This window comes from Falco peregrinus, chromosome 2 (genome assembly GCF_023634155.1).
Source record: "Falco peregrinus isolate bFalPer1 chromosome 2, bFalPer1.pri, whole genome shotgun sequence".
In the NCBI taxonomy this organism is placed as follows: domain Eukaryota; kingdom Metazoa; phylum Chordata; class Aves; order Falconiformes; family Falconidae; genus Falco; species Falco peregrinus.
Window position 1 is genome coordinate 27,635,901 of NC_073722.1, and position 25,276 is coordinate 27,661,176.

Sequence of the window (25,276 nt, forward strand, 5' to 3'; positions counted from 1 at the left end):
TGACTGACATCTTTAGTTTTAGCTTAAACCTGCATATAAATTGAGAGGACAAAAAGTGCATCAAGTTGACCAGCTGTTGATACACTCAACCTTCAAGTTGCAGTGGCTGGTAGGTTACCATGTGTTAGATAAGTGACGTGATCTCTGTTCATGGGAAAGTCAATGTAACTTGACTTATGGTAAGCCTCTTCCTATTCAGTCTTACCATCCCTCATGCTTGCCATGGTCTAGGAGTATGTTGATTATTATTTCAACTCTGCTAAATCACGATAACTTCAGTGGCTGTCAGTTGCCATGTGAGCCTACTGAAATGCCCACACAGCCTTTGGCTTGACTTTAAGGTTTATAGATTTGGTGAAAACAGTCCCAGTTTATATGTAGACCAGTTCTCAGAAGAGGTACTGCTTCTAGCTGGGTGGGGGCACTTCAGGTCAGGCTGCTTGTCTTCAAACTTTTTTCTGACAAATTTCCTACTCAGTGCTTTTACTTATAACTGTTTATAATTTTTAAAGTGCAAAATCTTGCTTATAGGTTTTAAACATTGGGAAGTGCTAACTGCTGTCCTTTATTCTGTCGTAAAGGTGCTTGTCATTGTCATCGAAGGCAATTACAAATGGAAATTACTGTTGTTGTTTTCATAGGAAGCACTTTCCTGGTTGTGTTTTTTAATTACAGTTACTGTTTGAATTATCTCTGTGCTACTGTGTTAAGTTTTTCTACTGATTAGTTACAACTGCATCTGTCCTCTGGCATGAATAAACTATTGCATATGGAAAATACTTTAGTTGTATTATCTTATAAATTATTTCACATGCCTGAAATAGGAATATGGTTTTACAATATCACTGTCTGAACAGTGGTTTGGTTTTTCGCTTATCCTTTTCTTCCATATTTTTAATAATCTTTTAAGTCAAGTTGAAAAGTAATTCTAGGGAACAAATTGCTTCTATAGTATGAAAAGGCATGCTTTAATCCTACTTATCTTGTTTTAGGTACCTTGCCCCAAAGACTTGTGTATTGTTTGATGTTCATAGTTCCATTAATGGACAGGTAGTATTAATAAGCTCCTCTCTGGAGCAGTTTGAATCAAGCACATGCTATAGACTTGCAACAGAAAAGGTTAGAGAGCTCAAGCAGTGCATAATGATATGCTGATACTGAGTTTAGAAACATTGCATCCTCTTATGATCAAACTTTTTTGCCTTTTTATATGATGTTTATTCTGTTATCTATTCTGTGCTGCTAAATTGATTAGATAATTTGAGATGAATGTGATGTGATGCAGAATACTCTGTTGCAGAACACTAATATTTATATCCTCAGAATTCAGACCGAACTGCCATTAATCCTAGACACCATTCATTCTCAACCATGAAGTTCCTGAAGGCCTGTAAATTTCAGTCACTGGTTTTTGAGTCATTTAATCCTGAACACTGACATATCATCTGGCATTAAAGCTCTACTAAAATGTTAAATACATATATTTATTTGTTGTTTTAGACATGCACTGGAACACTTGGGGCATTTACAGGAAGGAGATGGAGCTGTTTGGGCGAGAGGAATGAAGGAGGCCTAGAATTAATTTTTTTTTGCTCTGCTAAATCTTGAACTTTCACCTTCCAGCTTTGAGCAGCTGCTCAATCTTCTAAAGTGTGTATCTGAGGTTGAGCTTGTACCAGTTTTACAAAATAATCAGATTCTTGCAGCATGAGAGAGTAGGGATAGCCTTATGGCTTGCATATTCAGTGTAAGTGCTTGCTTCAGTTAAAGTTTTATAATACTTTTCTTCAGTGAAAGAGATGGAAGAAGCCCAGCTCTATGTGTTTCCTTCAGCCACCCCAGCAGACCCTTAGGTGACCACGCAAAAGATAGTCTAGATATAATGTCCTTGCAATGTATTAAATGAATGTTCACAGAGAGACCAGGAGGACCTGATGTTACAAAATAATTAATTTATTCCTTTAAAGGAAAATGATACAGAAGAGCAACTATTCTAAAATCAGTTGGAAAAAATGCTACTATGGAACGAGGTAGTAATCAGCCTTAATTTGAGGAGAAGAGAACACCAATCCCACCAGTAAAATAAATGCTGAAAAAGGGGAGGCTGTTAAATATTTTTATGGTGACACCTGCTAAGAGAATGAAATGGAACTTTTCTTAAAGTGTGAGACCTTGCTGACACTAACAAGAATGGTGTCTGACTCCAAAAATGTAAGCTTGCATTTCAAGCCACAATGTGCTTTAAGAAGAGTTTGCTTTGCTTTATCAGGTTCGAGAAACACAACTTATCTGATATTAAGTTATATAGTAACATAGCTTCTATTATCTATTTAAACTGTAGCTGTGTTATGAATAAATAAAAAAAAATGAAGTAAAATGTCATGAAAAGGGAAGGAGAAATATTTTTGAGAAATAAAAAAGGTTTGACAGACTTTCTTGATATTCTTGGAAGTTTACACAGAAGCACAAAACCTCCAATCTTATTTTTTTGTGGTGTATTTTTTCTTCTGTCTTGATTTAAAAAAAAACAACCAACAAACAACAAAAAAAACCCCAAAACCCTGCAAGAGTAAAGGCAGAAAGCTGAGGGAGAGCATATTAAAACAGCTTTTCTAGTAGGTCTTAAACTGATAAACTCTGGCTTTGTGACTTTTGATCTGGGTCATTCTTTTTGTTGGGTTTTTTGTTTTTTGTTTGGTTTGGGGTTTTCCTCCCCCACACCCATGGTGTTTTATGAGATTTTGTGTTTCTTTGGCTCTTCTCTCTCCTCCATATTTTCCCACTCTAGATTATAAAATAACGAGTATTTTTTTCCTACATGTGTATAATCTGGGCTGCTGAGACCAGATGATGCATCTCCCAGGGGCCTGGGGCACCTCTTTCTGATGACTTTTTCCAGTAGAGGCACCTTTCAGACTAGACCCTGCTGGTGTTTGCCCCATCAGTCTGCTGTGCTTTGCACTCCTCAGTGAAACCTGTCCATTCTGAGGCTACTAGCCTGAGCTACCAGTCTCTGTGCAAGGGAAAGGAGCCCTTGCTCATCAGAATTAAGCCTGGCTGTTGCACTACTGACAAAACCACAATTTACTTAGTGGGGTTTTTTTTGCTAGCAAGATCTCATATAGATGCCAAATGCTAACCAGCTAGGAGGCATATTCACAGGAGCAAATGTTGGAAGAGAAAGTGTTTACAGAAGGAACATGAAGAATTTGAGGTGGGAATAACCTTGCAGAGCTGTAGCACTTGGCAAGCTTCTCCTAATGGGAGGTGTGGTTTGCCTTCTGTGCTGAGTAGTCATTCACAATTCTCAGATTTCAGAGGCTGTCCTCAGCATGTGCCAAGGTCTGAGAAAGGGTTAGGTGTGTCTGGACTGGAGGAGGGACAGGCAATGTGTTACTGAGGGGTGGAGGCAGGGAAACAATTGATCTGGATGACAATATAAAAGAGGCACAGAAAGATTGTGGGCATATGGTAGAGCTGGGAAGAACTATATTTAGAAATTTAGAAAACTAGTAAACATACAGTAGAAAAAAAAATTACCAGCCTGTGGTAGAGGGAGAGAAGAAAACAGGGAAAAAGTTGTAAAGGAAGAAATACCAGGGACAAATTTTGTTAGCTACACACTGTGCAGTCTGTGACTACTATTGGATGAATACCATGTGTAAGAACTGCCTCACTTTGCTTAAAATACAGAGAATACTGCAAATCCTTTAGGTTTTTTCCTGACCTTGGTCACCCTTCTGAGTCCAGAGGGCCTCCAAAGAGGCAGGGGGTGGGAACCAAGACATCGTGGGCCCAGAATTACCTGAGCAGCCTGATCTAGTTGAAGATGTCCCTGCTTATTGCAGGGGGCTTGGACTAGATGACCTTTAAAGGTCCTTTCTGATTCAAACTATTCTATGATTCTATAAGGCTCTGTGGAGACTAACAGCACCAATAAAACCTTCAGAACTGACAGATGTGTTCTGAAAACAAATTACTTTCCTACAAAACTCCAGATCAGTTCGCCTCCTGCACCTGAAAGTTACAGCCCAATTTGGCTGGAATGGTCACATTTAACATATGCATGAGAACAAAAAAAAATTGTGAAAAATTGAAGTGGTATAAAATGCCTGATCTTTTTCATTGAGCCTCTAGAGTCTTTGGCAATTCTTGTCTTGGTGTGGTTGTTACGGAGGTAAAAATTTGATAAGTCTGTGCTTAATTCTTCATTGGGACCAACACTTAAAGCTGGACTGAAATCTGTCTACTTTCATTTTTCCGGACTGAATCTTTGTCTGGAAATTTATTTTAAAGGTGTGTCAGGCAACAACTGAATTGTCATATATAATCTAAAATAAATGAACTAACCTAACGAAATATCATAATACTCTCACTAATAAGAAGCAGGTCCTACCTCGTGGGCTCTTTTTGTTTGTTTTCTGTAGCTGAATTGGCTTCGGTCCCTTTGTTCACACTTTCTTAAAGTGCAGCACTGAAGTGTCATTCTTCCTGTGCTTCAGCCATCTTGCAGTCCAGCCCTAGTGAGATACCTGGCCGTGCTACCCTGCTGACAGAGACTGGTAGACTGGCTTTGAGTCACCCTGTCTGCATTGTTCTGCAAGAAGAGGGAACTGTGCAAGTGCTTTTCCTGGTACAGCTTGGTTTACCCTCCTGTTCTGAGGGAGGCAGGCTCTATATTTGGGAATAAGCAGTGTCAGAGTCCACCAGAAAGAGCCTTATGCTGTCCTGCCAGCACAAGGTTATTGCCAAGGTTATAGTTGCCTGTTATTTTACAAACAAAGCTGAGGAGCTGCACAGGTCTACCAGCCGCTTTTATTTTCCTCTGAGGCCTTATTTTTCCACCTGAATGGTTTGCATGCATCTCTAGAACAGCTAGCTGTGAAGATAAAAGAAGCTGGGAGAATACAGAGGGACCCATGAAAGACTCACATAAAACTTCTTCAGCCACAGCCTAACTACAGTGGTGACACGGCAGCTTTGGATGTCTTAACTTCCATTACCTCCCTCTGCTTGTTCCTTTTCAAATTTGATCCAATTTTTCACAGATAAATGTAATCATTGCATGAATGCAGATAATCCTTACGCTATCTTCAGTTGCTGAGAAGAATATTTATTTTGTTTTTTTGAAGATAATTTTTTCTGTTTTTTCTCACTGGTCAGGCTGAATTGAGATCATGGATTGTATGTCGTTTGAGCCAGTGGCCTAATTCTTTATGTGCTTTTGTGTCTGAAGTATCAAACTTTTGGGTGATACTATACACTGGCACTGTGTACAGATAATGGCTGTTTGTTTCAATGAAGGAAGAATGTGAGGTATTCTGTATGCTATTCAAGGCATGAAGTTTGGGTTTGATTTTATGGAGGGGGACTTAGGGGTATAATTTTCACTTCTTCCCAACGAAGCTGTGAAACTGATATAGAGTCATAGTTTTTTCAGGGGAGAAAAGTAGCTTTAACTGGGGCAGGTATCAAAACCTGGAGGTTCTCAGGCATCAGAAGCATGGGGTGTTTGTTATCTGGGAATTTATAGGATTTGCTCAGTCACGGCTTCATAAATTTTGATGCTTTGTACTCTGACAGTGAGCAAATCAAGTGATACTTAAACAGAATTGTTTCTAATTAGCTGAATCCCACACTTCTCAGGAGATGGTAGAGCAAAATGATTTAATATCAAACACCCAAATAGCAAATGTTATGCTTGCCCGATGAACCATCAATACAGCATCAGCTAATTGCCAAACTATGGCCTACTTGCAAATAATCAGTGGGAGCAATGTTATCATGATTTTAACCTCTATCTGTGTGGCAACTTCTGAAAATGTAGGCATGCATTAAGCGTTTATCCAGGAAACTTGTAATAATAATAATTGTCAAAAATTTGCACTTACTGTGCTCTTTGTCCTAGGATTACAACATTAACAGTCAATGCTAATTACTATGTACATGAAATAGCACAAACGGCATATTATATCTTTGGATTATTCATAACAGCATCCAAGGGAGAGTGCTGTCTGCTAGCTGAGAGGTGTGTCTACTGTGCAGGAGTCAATTATGTCCTCTAATTGTGGGTGGGTGCTGTGACATTTCTCAACATGGGGGAAAAGCATCGTGCCAGCATGATGTCTGGCTACAATCTGATGAGAAGCAGCTCTGGCACTCAGGATGCTCAGAGTAATGGAAATATCTGCTTACATTTGTATTCTTACTCAAAGAGCTGAGAAAACGTCAGATTTAGCCAGAGTCTGCTATTAGAAAAATACATACTAATTATCTTACATACATGTAGTTGTACTAACAAGAAACTGTATCAGTATAGTTGGCAATGGTAATACCTGCCAGTTGTTACATGTTAGTGTAAACAACTTAGAATGGGAAGCATCTGAATTGATGCAAATGCTACATGAGAAAGTGTTATACTTCTTTACAGCTCCTCTCTCCCCATGCTTCCAGACATCTAGCTACATTTTTATCTAATCCTGTTGGTATTTGTGTTCCCACCTTGCCCCTTCCCTTCTTTTTCATGCAGATATTTTGCACCAAACTATGATGCAGTGGTGGGCAGGTGTCAAGGTAGGGAAGCTTGAGTGATCTCATTGTAGCTTGAGCACACCTGCACTTGTTTGCAGGTGTGCTGGCGAAAGGGGAAGGTAATGAAAAGTAGATGCTATCAGTTTTACAGAAGGTGTTTTGTTTTGAATTGTAACTGTTGGTTATTGCCTAAGCTGCTCTTCCAAAAAATGTAGTAATATGCATAGCTATGTTAAGTCCTGCTGGCTCCTCCTCAAAATGTCCTCCTTTCCAAATCAGTAAAGTCAGCCAGATCTTCCACTTACCCCAGTGGTTTTCCTGACAGTATTATCAGTATATGAAGTCCCGTGTTTTATTCTCATCATAGATTTCTATTTCCACTCTGCCAACATTTTTTTATTTTAAAGTCATTCTTGTACTATTTCATTGACTAATATGTCTGGTAGCTGCAGGCTTTTTTGTAAACATCTCCGAGAAAGTAAGGCCAGCTCACAGGGAGGGACCTTTTTGTGAGGCCCTCGTTACTGCAGTAGAGTGATCTAGAGGGCACATGGGCTACAACTTGGAGGTGACCTGAATATGCCCCTTTTTCATGTTGGGCTCTTTGCAATTGATTTTAAATGTTTACAAGATACTTAAAAGGAAATGCGTTTTCTACGACTAGTTCCTCATCACTCACAGCACTAGGTCACAGAATGTTTCCCTACTCCCATTATTTACCATACATAATGTTTGTTTTATTTTTGAGTAAAAGGAAGAGTGGGGCAAAGGGTAAAACTCTCACAATCATTAGCCAGTTCACACAAAGGAAAAACAAATATAGCTTGTAGCATAAAAACGCTCGTTTCCTGTTCAACCAAGCTTATTCCCTACATCTTGTCTTCCCAAACTTATATCACTGTTTGGCGTTTAAGTTCCTGAAGTTTATATTTCCTGTCTTTTAAAACTGCTAATCCCATAAAGTATAATAGCTTGTACTCTAATAGGGCCTAAAACCCCGAATCATGTTTGGGGCCATACTGTGCAGCAGCAAACATGAAAATTCACTTCTTCCCAAGGGATGTGTGGTCTAAATGTGTGACAAGACAAAAAATGGATATAAGCAGATGGTCATGTACGTTTGAAAGAAGCAATCAGCAGAGAAACTATATTTGATTCAGTAATTGTTAGGCTAGGCCCTAGTGGGGATCTGTGTTTGGGAACACAGCTGGAGCCTCAAAATAGTTATAGCTGATTTTTATGTAACAAAGAGGGACTGTATCTGAAATCTCATCTCTCTTAGGAGGTTGAAATGCTTCTTTGCAATCTTGTGTGACTTTGCACTTTGGGGAGTGGATTCTTGGGTTGCAACCCTTGGTCCAAAAAAACCTTGGTTGTATCCAATATCTTTTTAAAACAATGCAGAAACAGTGCTAGAATCAGGGGTTGGGATAGTGCTGCTGCAAGGCTACAATTCGCAGAATCCTTTGCTGATGCTTTTGCCTGGAGCAGCTGCCTTCCCAGTGGGAGGCTTCAGCAGCCTTCTACACAGCATGCCATCAAGGACATGACTTTGATGGCTGTGAGACATGGCTTTGAGGCTGATGGTCAAACTGAATAGGGGCTCTTAATTTATGAGGGAATTTTCTAACCCTTTGAATACTATGTAAAATAATCACTGGCTCCTCTGTGGTTTTGACTGGGCGTTGCTGTGGCTACTGTGTTTTAGGTTGAATATTGTATTCTTAGTCTGTGTGAGATGTGGCCTTAATGCACCTGCCAGGCTTTGGAGCCTCAGGAAGACCCTGTGGTTTCAGGCTACAGGAAATCTAATATAGTCACAGTTTAGGGCAAGGGGCTCATAAGCTCTCGGCAGACTTGGCTGGGTATACAGCTGAAGTGCCTTGTCCCTCCTGGCATAGACACATATGGGTATTTGATTAGAAATCTTTGCTCTTAACTTGGACTCCCTGTTCTATCATGTCTTTGTCTAGACAGCCTTTCCTGATTCCTAATACAAATAGTCTGCTTATTTTACAGTTCCTAGATGAGCTTGGCAGGAGATGTTTTGCTGAGACCTGTCAAGACGGTAGGATCTGTGGTATGTCTGTCAAAACAGCTTTAGTCAGCTAGACACCTGGATGGAAGTGCAGTGTCTGTGGACTTCCAGAGAGTGCTGTGAATTTCAGTTTTGGGCTTGGGCACTTAAAATTGAAGTTTCACCAGGGTGCTAGAAGTATTAGAGTGAACACAATTAATAATGGAGCTGGAATAAGAAATCATTTAAAATGCCCAATTTTCATGACTCAAAAGGCTCTATCCTGACTAGATGACAATATGTCTGTGTGTGATATACAATAGATTGGCCTGGGCTTAATGAAACGGAATCTTGAATAGGGTCTGAAGACAGGTTGTCCGTATGGATAACTTCTGCTAGCTAGGCATTACACCGCAGACAATCTGGGTCTCACTGGCATAGCAATGGTACATGTAGAAGCTGAACACTGGCAGCTGATCTGTGACTTTCCTTCCTGAGGACAGCAGAGACTTCATGCACGTCATACATATGATGCAGTGAATCTTTTCAAGGTAAAAACGTGACTCATTTGCGTCATTTGTCCAGTCTTTCAGGATAACTCAGATTCAGCTAGAGGAAATGGCTTGTCATTTTTATGCCATAATCTTTGTGATAAAGAAATGACATGGCAGGTTAGGTTGTATTTTTATATACGTGTAGCTCTCTGTAGATATTTATAGATGTACCTCTCCTTAGGTGTCGTACACATATATGTATAGATAAATAAAAAGTTCTTAAAGAGGTCCATGGTAGTCCAAGCAGTTTTCTTTTCCTGTTGGTAAAATTGTGTCATTATTTGCTCCCCAGCTTTTGGAAACACAACTACTGAAGTCCTGGTTATGGATTTCAAAGGGTTATTGCTCTTGTGCCTCAGGGACTTCTCAAGGGAATAGTAGGAAGACATCATACAGAGAACTTGTTTGTCTTGGTTGCATAAGGCTGCTGCAAGAAAAGTGCATGGCAATTGATGTATGCCATATATGTCTGAGTTCCAGTTTTTTGTGTTAGAATATGAGGTAGCTTATAAAGATACTGCAGTAAAAATAAAAGCTGTAATTTGGAAATTCTGTTCCATGTTCACATCATTTTACTGTAGCTATTAAAAGCTGTTAGTTAAAAGCTCTAATAATTTCTGAAATATTTGCATTCTCCAAAATACTCCTCTACTCCCTGTCTTCTCATATAGTTCCTATTCTGTACCTTCATAAGAGGCTGCTTCCTGGTTCTTGCTAGAAATGTCTGTACTGTTAGGTATTACATAGCCTGTGCTGTGGATTTCCCCTTGTCACATTAACTGGGGGATCAGACCTGTTTGAACTGCTCTATCCTCCTTCAGTGGTATTCTGTAATTTCAATGCTGTTCGGTGGCCTGGTCTGAATATCCTGAAGACCACAAGACTTTTATACTGGGTGTACCCATATTCTGTGTGCCTACTTGAGAAACAATCATACACTGAAATCAATGGAGACATTTCAGTTTATATATAAAAAAAAATAAAAGATTGATGAGCCCCTCCATTCACACATTTCTGACTAGTTGTCTATTTAATTGGAAACACTGAGGGTTTTATATGTATGTTACTACTTTACGCTTTCTTTTCTTCCTAATGGTTGAACCATTTCTCCTGGCATAAGAACTACATACATTTTTTTTGGTGTTGTTTCCCCCAGTAGATCTCTTAGACTTGTCTTTAAAATATTAAGGAAATGAGAAAAACTAAAACTGGTTTTCTTACAGATGCTTCTAGTTCTAAGGTTAGCTGAAGAAGTCAAATTTCGACCTTTGGATGAAAGATGAGGTAACAAAGGAGGACTAAATTTATTGACTCCTGTAAAGTTATTTAGGTCTCAGAGTAGAGAGAAGACAGAAGCATGCTGCTTGATCCATCATTATATTAAACAGTTTGGTAAATTTTGAGGACTGAGAAAATTCAATAGTTGCTGAGAGGTCAAAGACATCTGTTAGAAATAGCAATAGTTGAAACATGTTGTTGTCCCTGGTGAAAGATCAGATTGAAGTCTTAGCTCAATTTGAGGAAGGGCAGATGCTGAGGTCAGAAAGGTACATTTGAAGAAAACAACATGTCAGGGTCTGATCCAGCCCTTGACATTTACTTTTGGCTCTGTCCCTTTTTGGCTGTATGTGAGATGCTGCTGAGCAAACTGCTGAATCAGAGTAGTTAATGAAGTATACCTGAGGGATTTCAATAGCTAAGTGTGACTTAAACATGAAGTAGCACTAAACTCGGGTACTGAGCTGAAAATCAGGGTATTGCTGGTCACTCAGGTCAGTGGTTTGAACTGGTATGGCAGTCCCTAAGATCCTGTAGCAATGCACTATCACATGGCAGTGTGAATACAAAGCAGATTCTCTCCTGGCCGTGATGTGGCCTTAGTTTCCTGTACCCTCACCAGAGGAGACCAGAAGAATGCAAATAAGGACAGAGCCTGTCTTTCAGAATATTTATTACTCTGAGGCTGAACGAGCCAGAAGCTGCACAGTTTGATTTTCTTTGTAGTACTGACAGAAAAGCAAACAAATCCTTTGATTTTTGTATGTCAGCACAACTGGCTGTGGAGCTGCTTGTTTTCTGGCTCAGAAGTCCCTTTTCTTTAGATGTCCATTTGCAGAATCAGCTGAAGGCTATGAGCCTGCTTAAAAATAGAAGTATTTTCTAGATTTGGATTGTTTCTCAACTGAATGTATACTTATATATATATATATAAAGCCTACTCTTGTAGACTCCTGGAATAATTTCATTTTTATTATATCAGTTTTATGGATGACGGTAACAATGACAAATTCTACTTGGGACATTAGGAAAACAAAATATCAGACAGTGAGCGTGAAGGCTACAGCCTACTGCCACAGGATTTAGTCTGTGAGAAAAACTTGGCAAGCTGGACTGGTTCCCAGCTATGTTACGTGATTGTGCCATGTGCGTGGTCACATAGCTGCCACTAGCTTGCAGCATAGCAGCACACTGTACACTGCTATGAAATCAAGCTCTTTGCTGATCCTTCATCTGCTGGAAGCTGTTGCCTCTTGTATTTGCCTGTGAGTTCCACACAGCAGCAAAAACCCAGAAAGAATTTATTTGCCTTCTGTAGCAATTTGGGGGCTATAGATAACAGAACCTTTAAAAAATGCTCTTGAAAGACTTTGAATCTTTAGGTGATCTGGGAAACACGAGAGAGAGAGGAAAGGACAGAAGGTGGAGACCTCATGTTTTAGATGTTGTAAAATTCTTGTAAGTTAAAATAAGATAATAAAACCTATGAAAAGAACTATGAAAAAAAAACCTATGAAAAGTGTAAGCGTGCTAAATGGTACAAGTTAACTCATGTAATTTTGGCATTCTAGCGTACTGCTCATCAGTTTTATGGATAGGCTCAGTGCTTCTTCCCCCAAGCAGTTTTTGGAGGTTGACGTGAAGAGACACAGCTATAATTTTGCAGGCCTTTCAGTATGCCAGACATTTTTACTGAAGGGAGCAATATTCTGAAAGTAAGCTTGGATGTCTATGGAGGTTGCTTCAAATATGTATTGAACATGTTTTGCGTATGTGCCTTTAGGCAGGATTGAGGCCAGGTAGGATATGTGATCTGAGCTGTAGTATGCAATTGTAGCTTTGTGGCCCCAAAAATCATCTTGCCCTGAATATTTTGAATACTTCTGATTTGTTTATATAATCTGAAATATTGCTAGTGGCAGGTATTTTGGTGGTGGTGGTGTACGGCTCAGAACATCAACCTCTTGATATAAAAAAAATTGTTTCAAGCTGTAAGCAGTTAGTATGAGTCAATGATTCTCTTCTGGTAAAAAAAAATCAACAAAAAACAAATGGACTAAGGAGCTTTCTTAGAATTGTCAGGATACTGCATTTGACCATTTAATGGCACAACCTGCACCCTTTTGTAAGGGAACTGTTAGAAGTCAGTGTGCTCTCCCTCTCCAGCCAAATCAGTCCTTATGCTTTTCAATTTGTTCTTCTTCCCCAGATCCCCCTCTTTCTTTTCCCCTTGCTTTAGCTTGTTCTCCCTGTACCATTTGCCTGCACTTCCATGTTTTCTTCTGCCATTTTTCACCTGTGTTAATTGACTATACAATGAGTAAACTTTGTATTCCTGTATTTCTTCTTTACAGTATCTTCTTCTAAACTTCAGAGTGGAAACTGGCAACCTTTGATTTATTATATCAGAAATATTAAAGGTTGGAAAGAAACACAATTCAGAACCTGTTCTGTCACCAGTGCTTGTAGCAGCAAAGCATCATCATTAGAAAATATCGTGGAGTACTGCAGAGACAAAAATAATCCAGTGATGTTCTCTGTTGGGGAGTGCTGTTGTTACCATAGTGAATAGCTAGTAAGTTTTAAACTTACACAAGGAGAATAAAAAAAATAATCCTACCTTTCAGATTGTACTTCATCGACTGCTTGAAATGTTTGGTTTAAATGTCTTCATCCTGCAATAGTAAAACACTTTGTGAGTGGTTTCTTCATGTGCCCACACAAGTAAGAAGGATACCCTGAGGTGTAGGCTGTCTACTGCAATCAATGTGGAAATATAACAACCTCCTCTTCGTGCCATTGAGAATTTTTAATTTAGACAATGATCAAACAAATCACTTGAGTAGTATGCTCATCCCCTTGAGCTGAACTGGAATGCTAACCTGCTTAAAGTGAGTATGAGCATGCCTGCTACAGTGGATTAGGACTCATGTGAAGTGTTTATAGTTTAAACAACAACAAAATTAGACAACTTTCAAATATGCAGTATTATGGGATTTCTTTTTTTTTTTTTTTCTTTGCTGGGAGCCAGGATGTTTGTAGTATCAGCTAAAACTTTACCTTTACTATATGCTTGTCAAAACTTTCAGATTTTCACGAACTTTGAAACTTAAATGCCTCTGGCATTGCAGTAATATTCTAGATATTGGTAAAGCTATTGTTCTTTCAGATATGTGTGCTCCAGGCCAAATGGAAAATTCAACAAAATTATTTTTTATTAAGACTTTACAGAGACAGATAAACTAATGAGATAATGATAAGTTTAAAATGAAACAATGCAGATGCTTTTGCTCTTTTAAAAAAAATGTATTTTTTGTATTTCTTGTAGTGAGTGGAATGTGGGCATATGCCCATGTGGATCTGTGTGTGCATGCAAATGTGTAATGAATATTAATCACCAAGTTGAGTCATTTCTGTGAAATGGGCAATGTATTTTGCTGGGGATTGTAGAATTTGGGCCATGTGGTTGCTTTCATTCTCAGCATCTCTCTGCCTGAGTGACAGTAACTTGAAAAATCTCAGTGCAGCTTACACTACAAGCCACAAATCCAGATAGTTGTGCTTGCACCATTGTTGAAACCTGCAAGGCTTTTCTTGTAAGAGAGTGAGGTTTTTACTGACCTTGAGATCCTTTTCAGTAGAATCCTAGGATTTAAGGCAAGGCAGTTCATTCCTGAATTCAGCATCCATAGGTAATGGGACTGGGGAGGGACAGTACAAGGCAATTTCATGGTCATTGCTGTTGCTGCTGGTTTTGCTACACTGTCTTTGCATACATACATATTCCTTGCAGTTATACTTTTCAGAATGTATGGGTAGACTCTGGAAAGTTCTTATAAAATTTCACTGCTAGATTTCAAGTTCAAGAAGTGCCTTTAGCTGTATAGGTAGTTCCATGGTTGCTGTTGGCCTACAAAGTCAAGACAACAACAGTGCATAGTATCTAACCCATAGGTGATACTTAGAAGATTTTATGATAAAGCCTGAAGTATGACTGAAAACTAAATGCAAATTGAGGTGGCCCAGATATCTCATGTGACTTGTTGCTAAGGAGAACCTGGGAAACCCGGAATCATTGCATTGCTCTGTTGCCCTACAGCAAGTCACTTGTCTTTTGTGCTATCATTTCATATCCTTCTCGGAGCTTAATGTTTGTGCAGCACTTTGGAGATTTATAGCCCTATTCAATCGTGTTATACTGTTGCAAAGGGTTAAGAATGTTTCGATGCAGCTGTTAAGGGTGCTGTCAGTACTTCAGGTGGAGTAAATAATAAAGCTTATGAAGGATGAGTCATTATGTGTTCCTGTTTTTATGCAACCTTTTAGTTGGGTCATCTTGTGTCTGTTTTTACCTTAATTCTATTGTTATTTGATATAGCTGTCATTATTAATTACCAAGTAGATTCTTCCATTTAATTTGTGTTCCAGTCTCCAATTAATCTTACTTACAGTGTGCTTCTGTCTTGATGCCCTTATTTGTTTTGTGTAAGCCATGACGTACACATTTATGTGTACAATGAAAGTAAAATGAAAAATAAAATCCATAGTTTCTTTTCCCTTGTTGAAAGGATGCAGATTTTATTTAAGAAATGCAAAAGATGTAGCCTGCTCAACTAAACCTTACAGTGCATTCTTATCTCCTGTGAATTGCTTTTGTCTGTTTAACAGATTTTTTAGTAGTACGTAGGTAGTAGGTTAGCTATAGGGTTTTCTTGTAAATTATAATTGGGTTTTGTTTGTTTATTTTAAATTTTCTAGGAAATGTGTTTCTATAATTCCCTTGAAATTTAAAATGAAAATGCCAAAAAGGAGACATGATAGGAGTCATAGCTATTGATAAGTTGTAAGCTTACCCATTATGTTATGTCAAGTGATAACTGATTTCAGTGTGAACCTCTCTGATGCATATGACTGGCAATTTAACCTGAAAATAGAGTGTGTGTTTTCTTTAAGGAAAAGGAAAATCAATGAATTAGTGAAACTGTTTGCCTGTAATGTTAAAATGAGTGCTGAAAACTCAGTCTCAAATGCTGGATATTTAACAGAAGAGTGTGTGTAGAAGCTGGTTTTCAATTGAACCAATAGTTCATTTTCTCTGTGTCAGACAGGATCAGGCATAAACTGTTCTACGTTTGTACTTAAGCTTGATTTAAAAATATCCCCTTCTCATTGTATTTGGAGCTTTTCCCTCTTCTGCTTGGTAATAGTTTGGAACATGGCTGTTAGTTTTCCGAATTACACTCAAACATCTTAATTAAATACTCTTTTTAACATCATCTCTGCTTACCAAGATCCCTTTTGAGACATTCTGGGAAACCTAATGCTTGTCTGGTGTGTAAAAGTGTTTGTAAATCAAGGAATGCTGCCACATCCTGCATGCTTATGTTGTCTAAAACTTTTTATATTACTCTTTTTGAGTCAGAAACAGAAAACAGAAGCGTTACACACCCAGTCACCCCAACTTATTGCATGACAAAACAAGTGACCTGAGACCTCATCTTTGGAATACGTCTTACCATGTTGGTGTAGATTGTCAAAGCAAGTGAATAGTATCTACATGGTTATCATGGATCCAAGTTGCAAGTAGTTTTCCCATTCCAAAATAACCTTGAATTTAAACAAAATCATTAGGCTCTCAGAAGCTCCTCTTTGCATTTTGCATTTCATTTAGTTGCTGAAAACCATGCTATCTCTAAGTCATGCTGTCAAAATCTAAATCCAATGCCCAAAGCCTGCTTTGACATAGACAGTGGGCATGCTTCAGACCCTGGGTGTGTTCTGTGCTGGACAAAACTAACCTTTTCAACACTGAGCAGTTGTTTCTTGTGTTTACCTTCTAGTGCTGCTGTTGAATGCCTTTCTAGGCTTTTGGTTTTCAAAGTCGTATTTGTCCTCTGCTTGAAGTGTGCTTGGGGTGCTGCTTTCTCTGTGCAGGCTGGACTGTTGTCACTCTGATCCGCCTATTGTCCTGCTTCATTAGGAGCTCCCACCCCAATGTTTTCAAGGACCACACACAGTTTCTCTGTTGTATAATGTTGTGTGAAGTCAACCAGTAATTTTCATAAGAAAAGACCCTCCCTCATCCTAAGGATCAAAGAGAACTAACATATATTTCACTCAAATAATACAGGGTTTAACTCTTTCCAGAATTCATAACTTGGTCTTTCAAGCTGATCTGAAGATCAGTTGGTTGTAGACCTTACTTGTTTTCTTTTGTTTGTCAAAAGTATTGGAACTCCACACTGTCCCTGACAGTTTTAGAAAATGTTCACCTATCAACAGTGGTTTTAATTTATACCTTGAGGTTTGCATTCCTCTCAGTTTCCTTCCCTTGGCCCTGATCCGTGTGTACTTTTGTGGTATTGTTCAAGTGCTTTCTCTGCTGCAAACTCTGTTGTCTAACAGAGTTTTGGGGGACTTTTTTATCAGTTCAACTCTTCATCTCAGTTCAAATTTCAGTGGAACAAATATCTGATTTCCATGCATTCTTTGTGTTTCTGCCCGTGTATTTCATTATAATTGCTTACATATGGTTGTATTAATGTGCTCTTTATGCAAGGTAAGCTGAGGTGTTTTGTATGAAGGATACTGTATAAAATGTAGGCATACTGCATGTTGATGATAAAACTGTGATTGACCTTGCTAGAAGTGGAATCAAAGCCTGTAAGGTTATGTTGCAAGATCATGAAAGGGAGAAGTTTTGTGAAATCAAAGCTGAATTTGAAAATCCTAAATTGTTTCTGTGAATGCTTTGGTGAAGAAATAATCTTTCAACTGTTGAACTGCATACTTCTCTCCTAGGCTTTATAGGGATGAGGAGAAGTAAAAATGCAGGTAACTATGGCTGTCTTGGTTTACCAGGGGAAATGAGGAAGAGAAATGAATAGTCAGTATTCTATACAAAAAGTACCTGAGAGATACAATTGTGTTGAGGTTAGTTATTCTATCAATGTTTCTTGAATTTGTAGAAGTTTTTCAAGAGTTTTTATGTATTTATCAGTATGCTAGTTCTTGAATTCTGACATTACACTCCTTGTAAACATCAAACTTGACGCTAACAACACGAAGAACATAAACTGGTAACCAAGATACCATGTACTAGTTCACATTTAAATGAACTCTGTTTAACTGTTCTTTGAAATTGCACCAATCTCCCTGATTTGTGGGGAGCGTGATCAGTAACTGAAAAGGCACAAGTTGTTTCCTGAGTGGTAAAAACAAGCTGACAAAAGGAGGTATCTTGATGCACAGCTGAAAATAGGTAGTATTTATAGAAGAGCTCTGTGGTTTTGCCAGTTCCTGGGTGCATGGACCAAACTTGCAGTTGCCACCTGTGTGAGCAGAGTTGTGCTTTTTTTGCCATAAACTAAAAATGTCATAAACTGCTGGTGTGCTGGACTGTAAGAAGTGGTATTTTCAAATATGTACAGGAGACTTCTGGAGAATTACCACCTCTCTATTAGCTAAGGCAGCTTAGGATAGCACTGTCAGTTTAGTTGATCTTGCAGTCCATTATCCTGTGCCCATTTTGTGTCTGTATACATGTTCTTAGCTAAGTCATCTTTTAGTGAGGCCCCTTTGGGTCACTGGCAGAAAGATATTTTAATGTTCTATTTGTTCTACTACTTTTGTACGCAATGCTGGCTCCTTTGTATTTCCTCCTGGCAGCTAGTGACCATGAGCTGTTTTAGATGGTAGTATTCTTGTTCCTAGCAGGCTTTCTACTGCCTGGACTGTGAATCACAACAAAATAAATTTGTCTTATGTTTTATGTACAGAATCATAAGATAATCGACTGAAAAGGAGCTCCAGAGTTCATCTGGCCAACCTTCCACTCTGTAGAGGTCAATATAGGTCTATAGCATGGTATGAAACATTTAACATCCAGGTTTAGCTCATTAATGCATGGGAAGCTTTGATCTTTATTGGCAATATCTGCAGCAGCAGCATATGGCTCTGCTGGGCAGGTGATGCAGTGTTCAATATACTCTGTCTATGTTTATACAGTTCTTTATTAGTAAAAGTCTTCCAGAAGCCTAGGGTGAAAGTTCAGCATCCAAAATTTTCCACTTCTGTAAGAGTTTCCTGTTCTCAGCTTGGGTGTTATATGTGTTCTGATTGCCTACCTCCAGATCTCAGCCTAAAACACTAGGAATTTGTCTCCTGTTTAAAGAACCTAAAAGAAGAAAAGAGCATACTAATGTATTGCTTTATATTTGTATTTGCCTATGTCGCTCTGTGCTACGGCATTGCAGATGCATTTATATTCCCTCTAGGAGAAGGTATTTGTGGCAATTTCCTTGAGTCTGTTGTTAGAAAGAGAATTTTTTTTTTGTTGCAGTAAGTTATACTGTTCCTCAGGTACCACTTTCTCATGTTAAAGTTTTTGTTGTCAGGACAAGTAAAATAATGACTAGATAAGAAATGTCTTATGAGTGGGACCTTTTACAGCTTCATCCTGCAGCTGCTTGGTTACAGAGATGTTCAGGTCCCCAATTCCTGTAGACAGTATTCAGCCAGCACTGAGAAACCTGACAGACAGTACTCTGCATGGAGCAGCTTCCTTTTCTTTCTTTGTAGAAATTGAGGACATGGAGCCTTTCCTATGATCAGAATCGGAGAAATCAACCTACTCAGATGCTTAAAAATTAAGGGGAGTGAGCAAACCCAGCTCCTGGTTTCTGCAGCTGTCAGTGCCTGTAAATCAGCTCTGTTTTTCCTTTTGAAGCAGGACAAGAGCATGAATTTAATTAATGGGTTTGACTTGCTCTGGAAACACATAGTAGAGAAATAGCCCTACCCACACCTTTCACAGATGCTGTAAACATATAAATGTTATTGTATATTTACTCGTGAATGCTTTCCAGCATCATTGTGCTAGATATGGTTGAATGCCTCAGGCAGGTGGCAAGCCCATGACTGCAACAAATCATTGATCTTTGGAACCCAGATCAGAGCCACAAAGGAGCAGAGGTTAGCTTGTGTTTTCGTGGTTCCACCTAAGTTCTGCTCAATAAAGCATTAGTAGTGGCTGCTACAGAAGTCTCTAGGGGAAAACAGAAATAGTGTTTTTCGTCTGTTTTCCATGATTGTGAATTTAATTGTAACATGAAAAAAAATATAAATTCAAGTAGATTTATCCTGCCACTGTTTTAAAAACAAACAAAACCCACACACACGCACCCCAACCCCCCAAACCAAACAGGAAAAAAGCTTATTGTTTGTAAAACTGTCCCTGCATGGATCATCAGAAATATCTCTGCATTCTTTGATTTTTCTTGTATTCTTAATTCTACCTTATTACTTGAGAAGAGACACAGACACTGTCAGGCTGGATTAGACCCCAGTTCAGTGCTGTAGTCAGCATCAGATGCCTCAGAAGAAGTAGTGCAAACACCCCTCAGGGAGCTGGTATTATGCAACTTCTACATCACATCAAACATGGCTTAATTCTCTGAGTTTGAGGACTTACCTTCTCTTAAAACTTCTAATTTTTTGAAAACCTGTATTTGATTTTGCACGTTCAATATTGTGATGCTGGATAGTGTTGTTTTCTGTGGAAACCTCATCACATTTTTTCCCTTCGTAACAAATTTATAGATAGCAATTGCCTAGACTAGTTGTGCTGGAGGAAAAATTTTGTTTGCTCCATTTTGAACTAGTAGCTTTTTTGATGTGATTGAATGTTCCCCAGTATTTATAACCGGATGGTTACACTTTCCCTTTAGTCTACAATGCAGTGTAGGATTTCGCTGTCTAGACAGAGGACTTTGAAAAATGTATACTGAGAAATGCAGCTTTTTAAAGAAGAAAGTTATTCAGAGCATTATTTGAGCTCTTCTGTATGGATAGGTCTTTTGTTAGTGTGGATGTCTCTGGGATGTGAAGTTAATCTCTAAGTAAATTGGAAAACAGTGGTGCTTTATTCAAATATGGAAAAATAAGCTTGAAAATACTGAAAAAAATGGTTAAATGACGGTTTTTATTCCCTGTGTTTCCTACAGGTGTGAGAGCATTCTGGTAACTTTAGGTGCAGAATGGTATCCACTGTCCTATGATTGCTTGGACCCTGTGAAGTTGTACTAACAGTATCAGTTCTAGCTTTTTTTGTCATTTGGTGTTTTTTTGTTTGTTTGATTTGTTTGCTTGGAGGGAGTTTTTGGGCAGGACCTATCTGGACTTAAGGAGAATCTGGCCTCTAAATTTCAGAACAACACTACCAGACCTGTGGTAAATGCATTTATGAATATTTATTTGGAACTTAAGATTCGAAGTGAGTGTTAAGAGTGCAAGCTACTGCACATTTTTGTCAGGCAAAATCCTCAGACCTCTCTTCCTTTCCCTGTCATGTTCATATCCTGAAAGTTCCACGATCCTTGGTTTTTAAACACTCATGTTAAAACAAGAACACCCATAACAAATTTCAGGAAAAAATTCTTCTTTTCTGAGTTTAAATATTTAAACGCACTTATAGCTGTAATGACCAGACACTGACATCAGTAATTCTGGGTATTCTCACAAAGAATGCCTGACACTGGGTGACTGGTGTGCTAGGTCTTTGTGTTTGTTATAAGAGAACATTTTTTCATTTAACTTCAGAATAAATATTTTCACTTTCTCATCTCTAGATAAGTTTTAATTAAAGAATTTAATAAAAGCTATACCTGTCAGCATTTTATCATGTAAAACATATTCATCAGCCTGATTTCATCAGCACTTCAGGTAAAGGCTGTGTTGCATGCACTGGTGTCTTAGTGATGGCTGAAAGTAAATCATCATCCCCAGCTGCTGGCCTCATTTCATTGCTGGATAAGGCCATTTTCAGTGTAGGAAAGGTGGAAGAGGGTGCACCTCTTCCGCTTCTTTTTACCAGGGTGTACAGCACATATTAATGTGAACTGCAGTTTATTGCATTTTAGCCTTCATTGCTGCATGTTCTACCATGTCTTCTCCATGGCAGTGACACTTCCTCCAAAGGGAAGAAACTTGTCTGGTCCTTAAGCTTGCTAAAAGCAGGACTGTGAATCACTTGTACTTGAGTGTTAGACTTGGCTCTGTTGTTTTGTTGCTTGGTGCTGAAGCATCTGACAAGTTAAAGGCAGGGCCTTACTGGAAAGTCATGCCCTGCTTTTAGCTGTTCAGCTTGTCCCTGTGTTGCGTCAGGAGCTTCATGGGGATGCTTTCAGGGGAAGGCTTGTTTTCAGCCTTTTTGTGCTGTACTGGAAAACACTGAGGCTTAGTTCCTGGCTGCAATGCTGTGGTGTCACCTAACGGTACGAGGTGACTTACCGCTGGACAGAGCCAAGAATGGGCTGTAAGCCTGACCTCACACTGCTTCCCTGTTGCTCTGCTCCCTGTAGCTCTTCTCTGCAGACCTGCCTTGGATCTTTTCCTTGCTTGCCCTTACCAGGGAGCTTGTGTTGTCTATATTCTTATGAATTATGTATTTACTGGTGAAGAGGAAGGGGAGGTGTGTGTCCTGTGGATGTCTGTCTTTTCTTTCCACTAACTTTTTCATTAAAACTGCCTGATGTGGCATGCACTACCTGATGCAAATGTATCCATGTGATTAGCCAGTCTTCCCAGCTTTTATCTGTTTATCTCTAATTGAGCTATTTTGCCTGGGACCTGGCTCTGTAGATGGTATTCCTAGACACCCAGTCATCTCCCAGTCTGATTATTTTCAGGCAGTGGTGACAAAGTAACATCTATTTTAGCTACAAAAATTACAGAGGTTTCTGAAGGGTGTAGCACACTGTCATAAGCTCTTTTGTTGGCAAAGAGCCATGGGGGGCTACCTGTAGAAATGGGATTTTCCTTCATGATTTTGAGGGTGTGGAAATGGATGACATTAAATCATGGACTATAATTGAGACAGTGAGGAGACTGCAGACTGATTCTCTAAGTAGAAAAATCCCTTGAGGAAACACGTTATGTCTATAATCCTGTCAGTCAGAAGATTAGAGATTCAATCAAAACTAACTTATATAAATGGCTTAATAATGAAGATTGTGCTAACAGAGGTAAGAAATGTATTTTGCTGAGGGCTATGAAAATTGGGGAACTTTGAGGAATGGTATTTCTTTTCGAGTAGATGTAGTAGCAAAATGTTCTGAGCTATAATTAGTTGAGTGTAACTTCTGTTGCAACATTTGAAATAGTTGTCATTACGTAGATTTGTGGTTGAATGAATCCCAATGTGCTTAGCATTCACTTACATATTTGGATAATGTATGCAGCCTTTAAGGCCCCAACTTTGGAGTGGGACTTGTTCATTATAGTTCGTAATTGTGTGAATATTACACTGACACAATTAAAGAACAAACCAACGTGGAACAGAGGTGCTTCAGATGACATTTTGAATATTCAGTGCTAGCAAGCACAGGCTTGGGAGCAGGTTTTCCCCATCACTTTTGTTAGGTGCATGTATCTATCTATACATATTCCTGCTTGCTGTGGTTAGTATGTGGAAAGCCCTACACTATCAAAGTTAGTTTTTAATAGTGTACATTTCTCTAGTTAGAGAAGTGAGTCACAGTGGCTGCTGCTTCTTTCTCCTGCTTTTGGTAGGCTACATGTTCCTTCTGAAAATGACGGGTTTTTTTGAGAGGATGGATGGACCCTTATTTTATAGTTGGCATACATTTATGTAGCTCATCTTACATCAGTAATCAATGTAACCAATGTATGCTTAAAATGTCACATATATTTGTTTTGCAATGTGTTATGAAATACTTGTATCCACAGTGTGAGCACCCCTGTTACATCTAGGAGATGGGGGTTGCAGTCCAGGGGAATTTGGCTGACAGCTTCCTGGCATCTGCATCGCTCCCAGAGGACCGAGTGATGGAGAGCCAAGGCTGATGTCAGTGAGGTGAGGTGTTAGTACAAGGCTTACTCGAAGCTTACTGCTTTTCGTGGTTGCTCAACTTGTGTGAGGGAGGTGTAAAGCTATCCCCAAAGCCTAGAAAGCCCTGCTGCTGAAGTAATCAACAACCCTACCCTTTTCTCCTTCTGCATTTTGTGTAGGCAGTATGCTGCATAAAACAGACAAAGACCAGACTGCAGCCGGGTAGCTCCTCTGGGCGAGAATTTTAAGTGTTTTTGATAAACGTTAATGTGCACATAAGGGCCTAAAAGGCTCATAAAATCCTGCTGAAGAAGTTCTAGCTTTAATGCTAGCAATATTTTTATCCTCTAGCCAAATAAAAACCCGGGAGGATGTATCAGCAGTGAGTCCTCTGAGAAAAGCAGGCAGTAGCAAAGATTAAGATTTTAAAAGTCTTCTCAGCGAAGCAGGCAGTAATGAAGAAGAAGATTCTGAAAATGAAAACATTTCCCTAATGTGGTCTCTAATGCTCTTTCAAAGTGGGTAGCAAAGGTGTTTTTCAGAAAAGCTACTGCAATTCAATTAGACTGACCTCATTTTTATTTCTTTTTTTTTTCTTTTTTTTTTTTTTCCTGTTACAGATATCCAAACTGATACAATTTAACTTTCTTAAGAACATTTATAGCCTGTATGGGACTTGGGTTACATCACTATTAATTTACGTAGTTTAAATATAGAAAATGTTCCCTGAATGGTTGCCTTATGTGTATGCTCATCTAAGCTAAGAATACTGAAAAAGGACTTTTCTGATTTGGGCAGATAAAACTTTTTGGAAGGAAAGAAAATGCTGTTGCAGCCCAGACCAAATGCTACTGGCTGTGACTTGTGCAATCTATATACATTTTTAATTAGAAGAAGTGGAGGTTATAGGCCCACTCTTCTGTATTTATATCATTATCTTTGTGCTGACTGCTCACAGTGACATATTAAATGGCACAAAACTCTCACTAAACACCTATAAACTCAGTTGTGTGCATCACATCCCACAGTTAGCAGAACTGGTTATGCATTTAAAACAGTTTTATCTAGAAATAGAAGTTCTTACTGGGCATTTCTTCAGCAGCATCTGTTTTCTTTATTTAACTTAATTAAAAGCTGCTTTAAAATGCATTGACGACATCAACATTTGGATAAGATTATGGGGTGATGGTTCTAGGTTCCAAGTCTTTGAAATAAGCTTTGAAAAAAGTTTGAAGCATGAAATTACTTTTTCTTGCAAGCTATTCCTTAATTTAAAATTGCTAATCCTATGAGACTGACAGTCCAAGCATCTACTTAAGGCTGAAGCCTTGTTTGCCCACAGAAGTGGCACTGTTGTGAAGGAAGAGTAAACTAATCAAGATAAACCGATTTTAAATCAGCATGGCATTCTTACGTACAGAATTGCTTCAGTGTGTAGTATGCATTGGTCTTTCCATGAGCTGCTCTGAGCAATGGCTTTGTAGCTGAAGCGGTGCCACTACAGCATTTAATGCAGGCTGGATTCTCACATCTCTTGTGCTGAGATGCTCTTGCAGTGCCCTAGTGTGAGACTGGCTTCCTTGGTATTTGCCAGGTGTTGGTATTTACTTGCAATATGCATATGCAGGATTGAATCCAAAGGGATGGTTCTAAATGGTGAGAGACATCCTCACCTTTTGCAGTCTTTGATCACTTCATCTGTAAAGAAGGTGTCAAATTCAGGTATTTATTTTTCTTTTTAGATTTAACCTAACTGGTGTAACTTGTATGTATTCCTGGGATGTTAAGCAGACAATGCAAAGGTTATAGTTAATCAGTATTCTTTCTGATTTTACACTCTCAAACGTTATGTATCCCATTTTGAATGAGTTTTACTTAAATTCTGGAGTTGCTGAGGATGGTTAAGTCTGTACCAAAGACTTCCTTTTTCTGTAGTGTAATCAGGCATGACGTATCAGTCCTTCAGTCGTGTGATTTGATTCTCACAATGGATGGTTCCTCAGCTTTGATAAAACCTATTTTTTAAATGTTAAAATCAGTTAAAAT

At 38.8% G+C, this 25,276-nt stretch overlaps 1 protein-coding gene across 1 annotated transcript in view; it reads right to left on the reverse strand.

The window, feature by feature from the left end:
* C2H4orf19 (chromosome 2 C4orf19 homolog) overlaps nucleotides 1–25,276 on the reverse strand; it is a 44,117-nt gene that overhangs the window by 5,895 nt on the left and 12,946 nt on the right. Inside the window, exon 2 of the mRNA XM_005243215.4 lies at nucleotides 13,001–13,055. The gene's annotated coding sequence lies outside the window, so the exon portion shown is untranslated. The remainder of the gene's footprint in view (nucleotides 1–13,000; nucleotides 13,056–25,276) is intronic.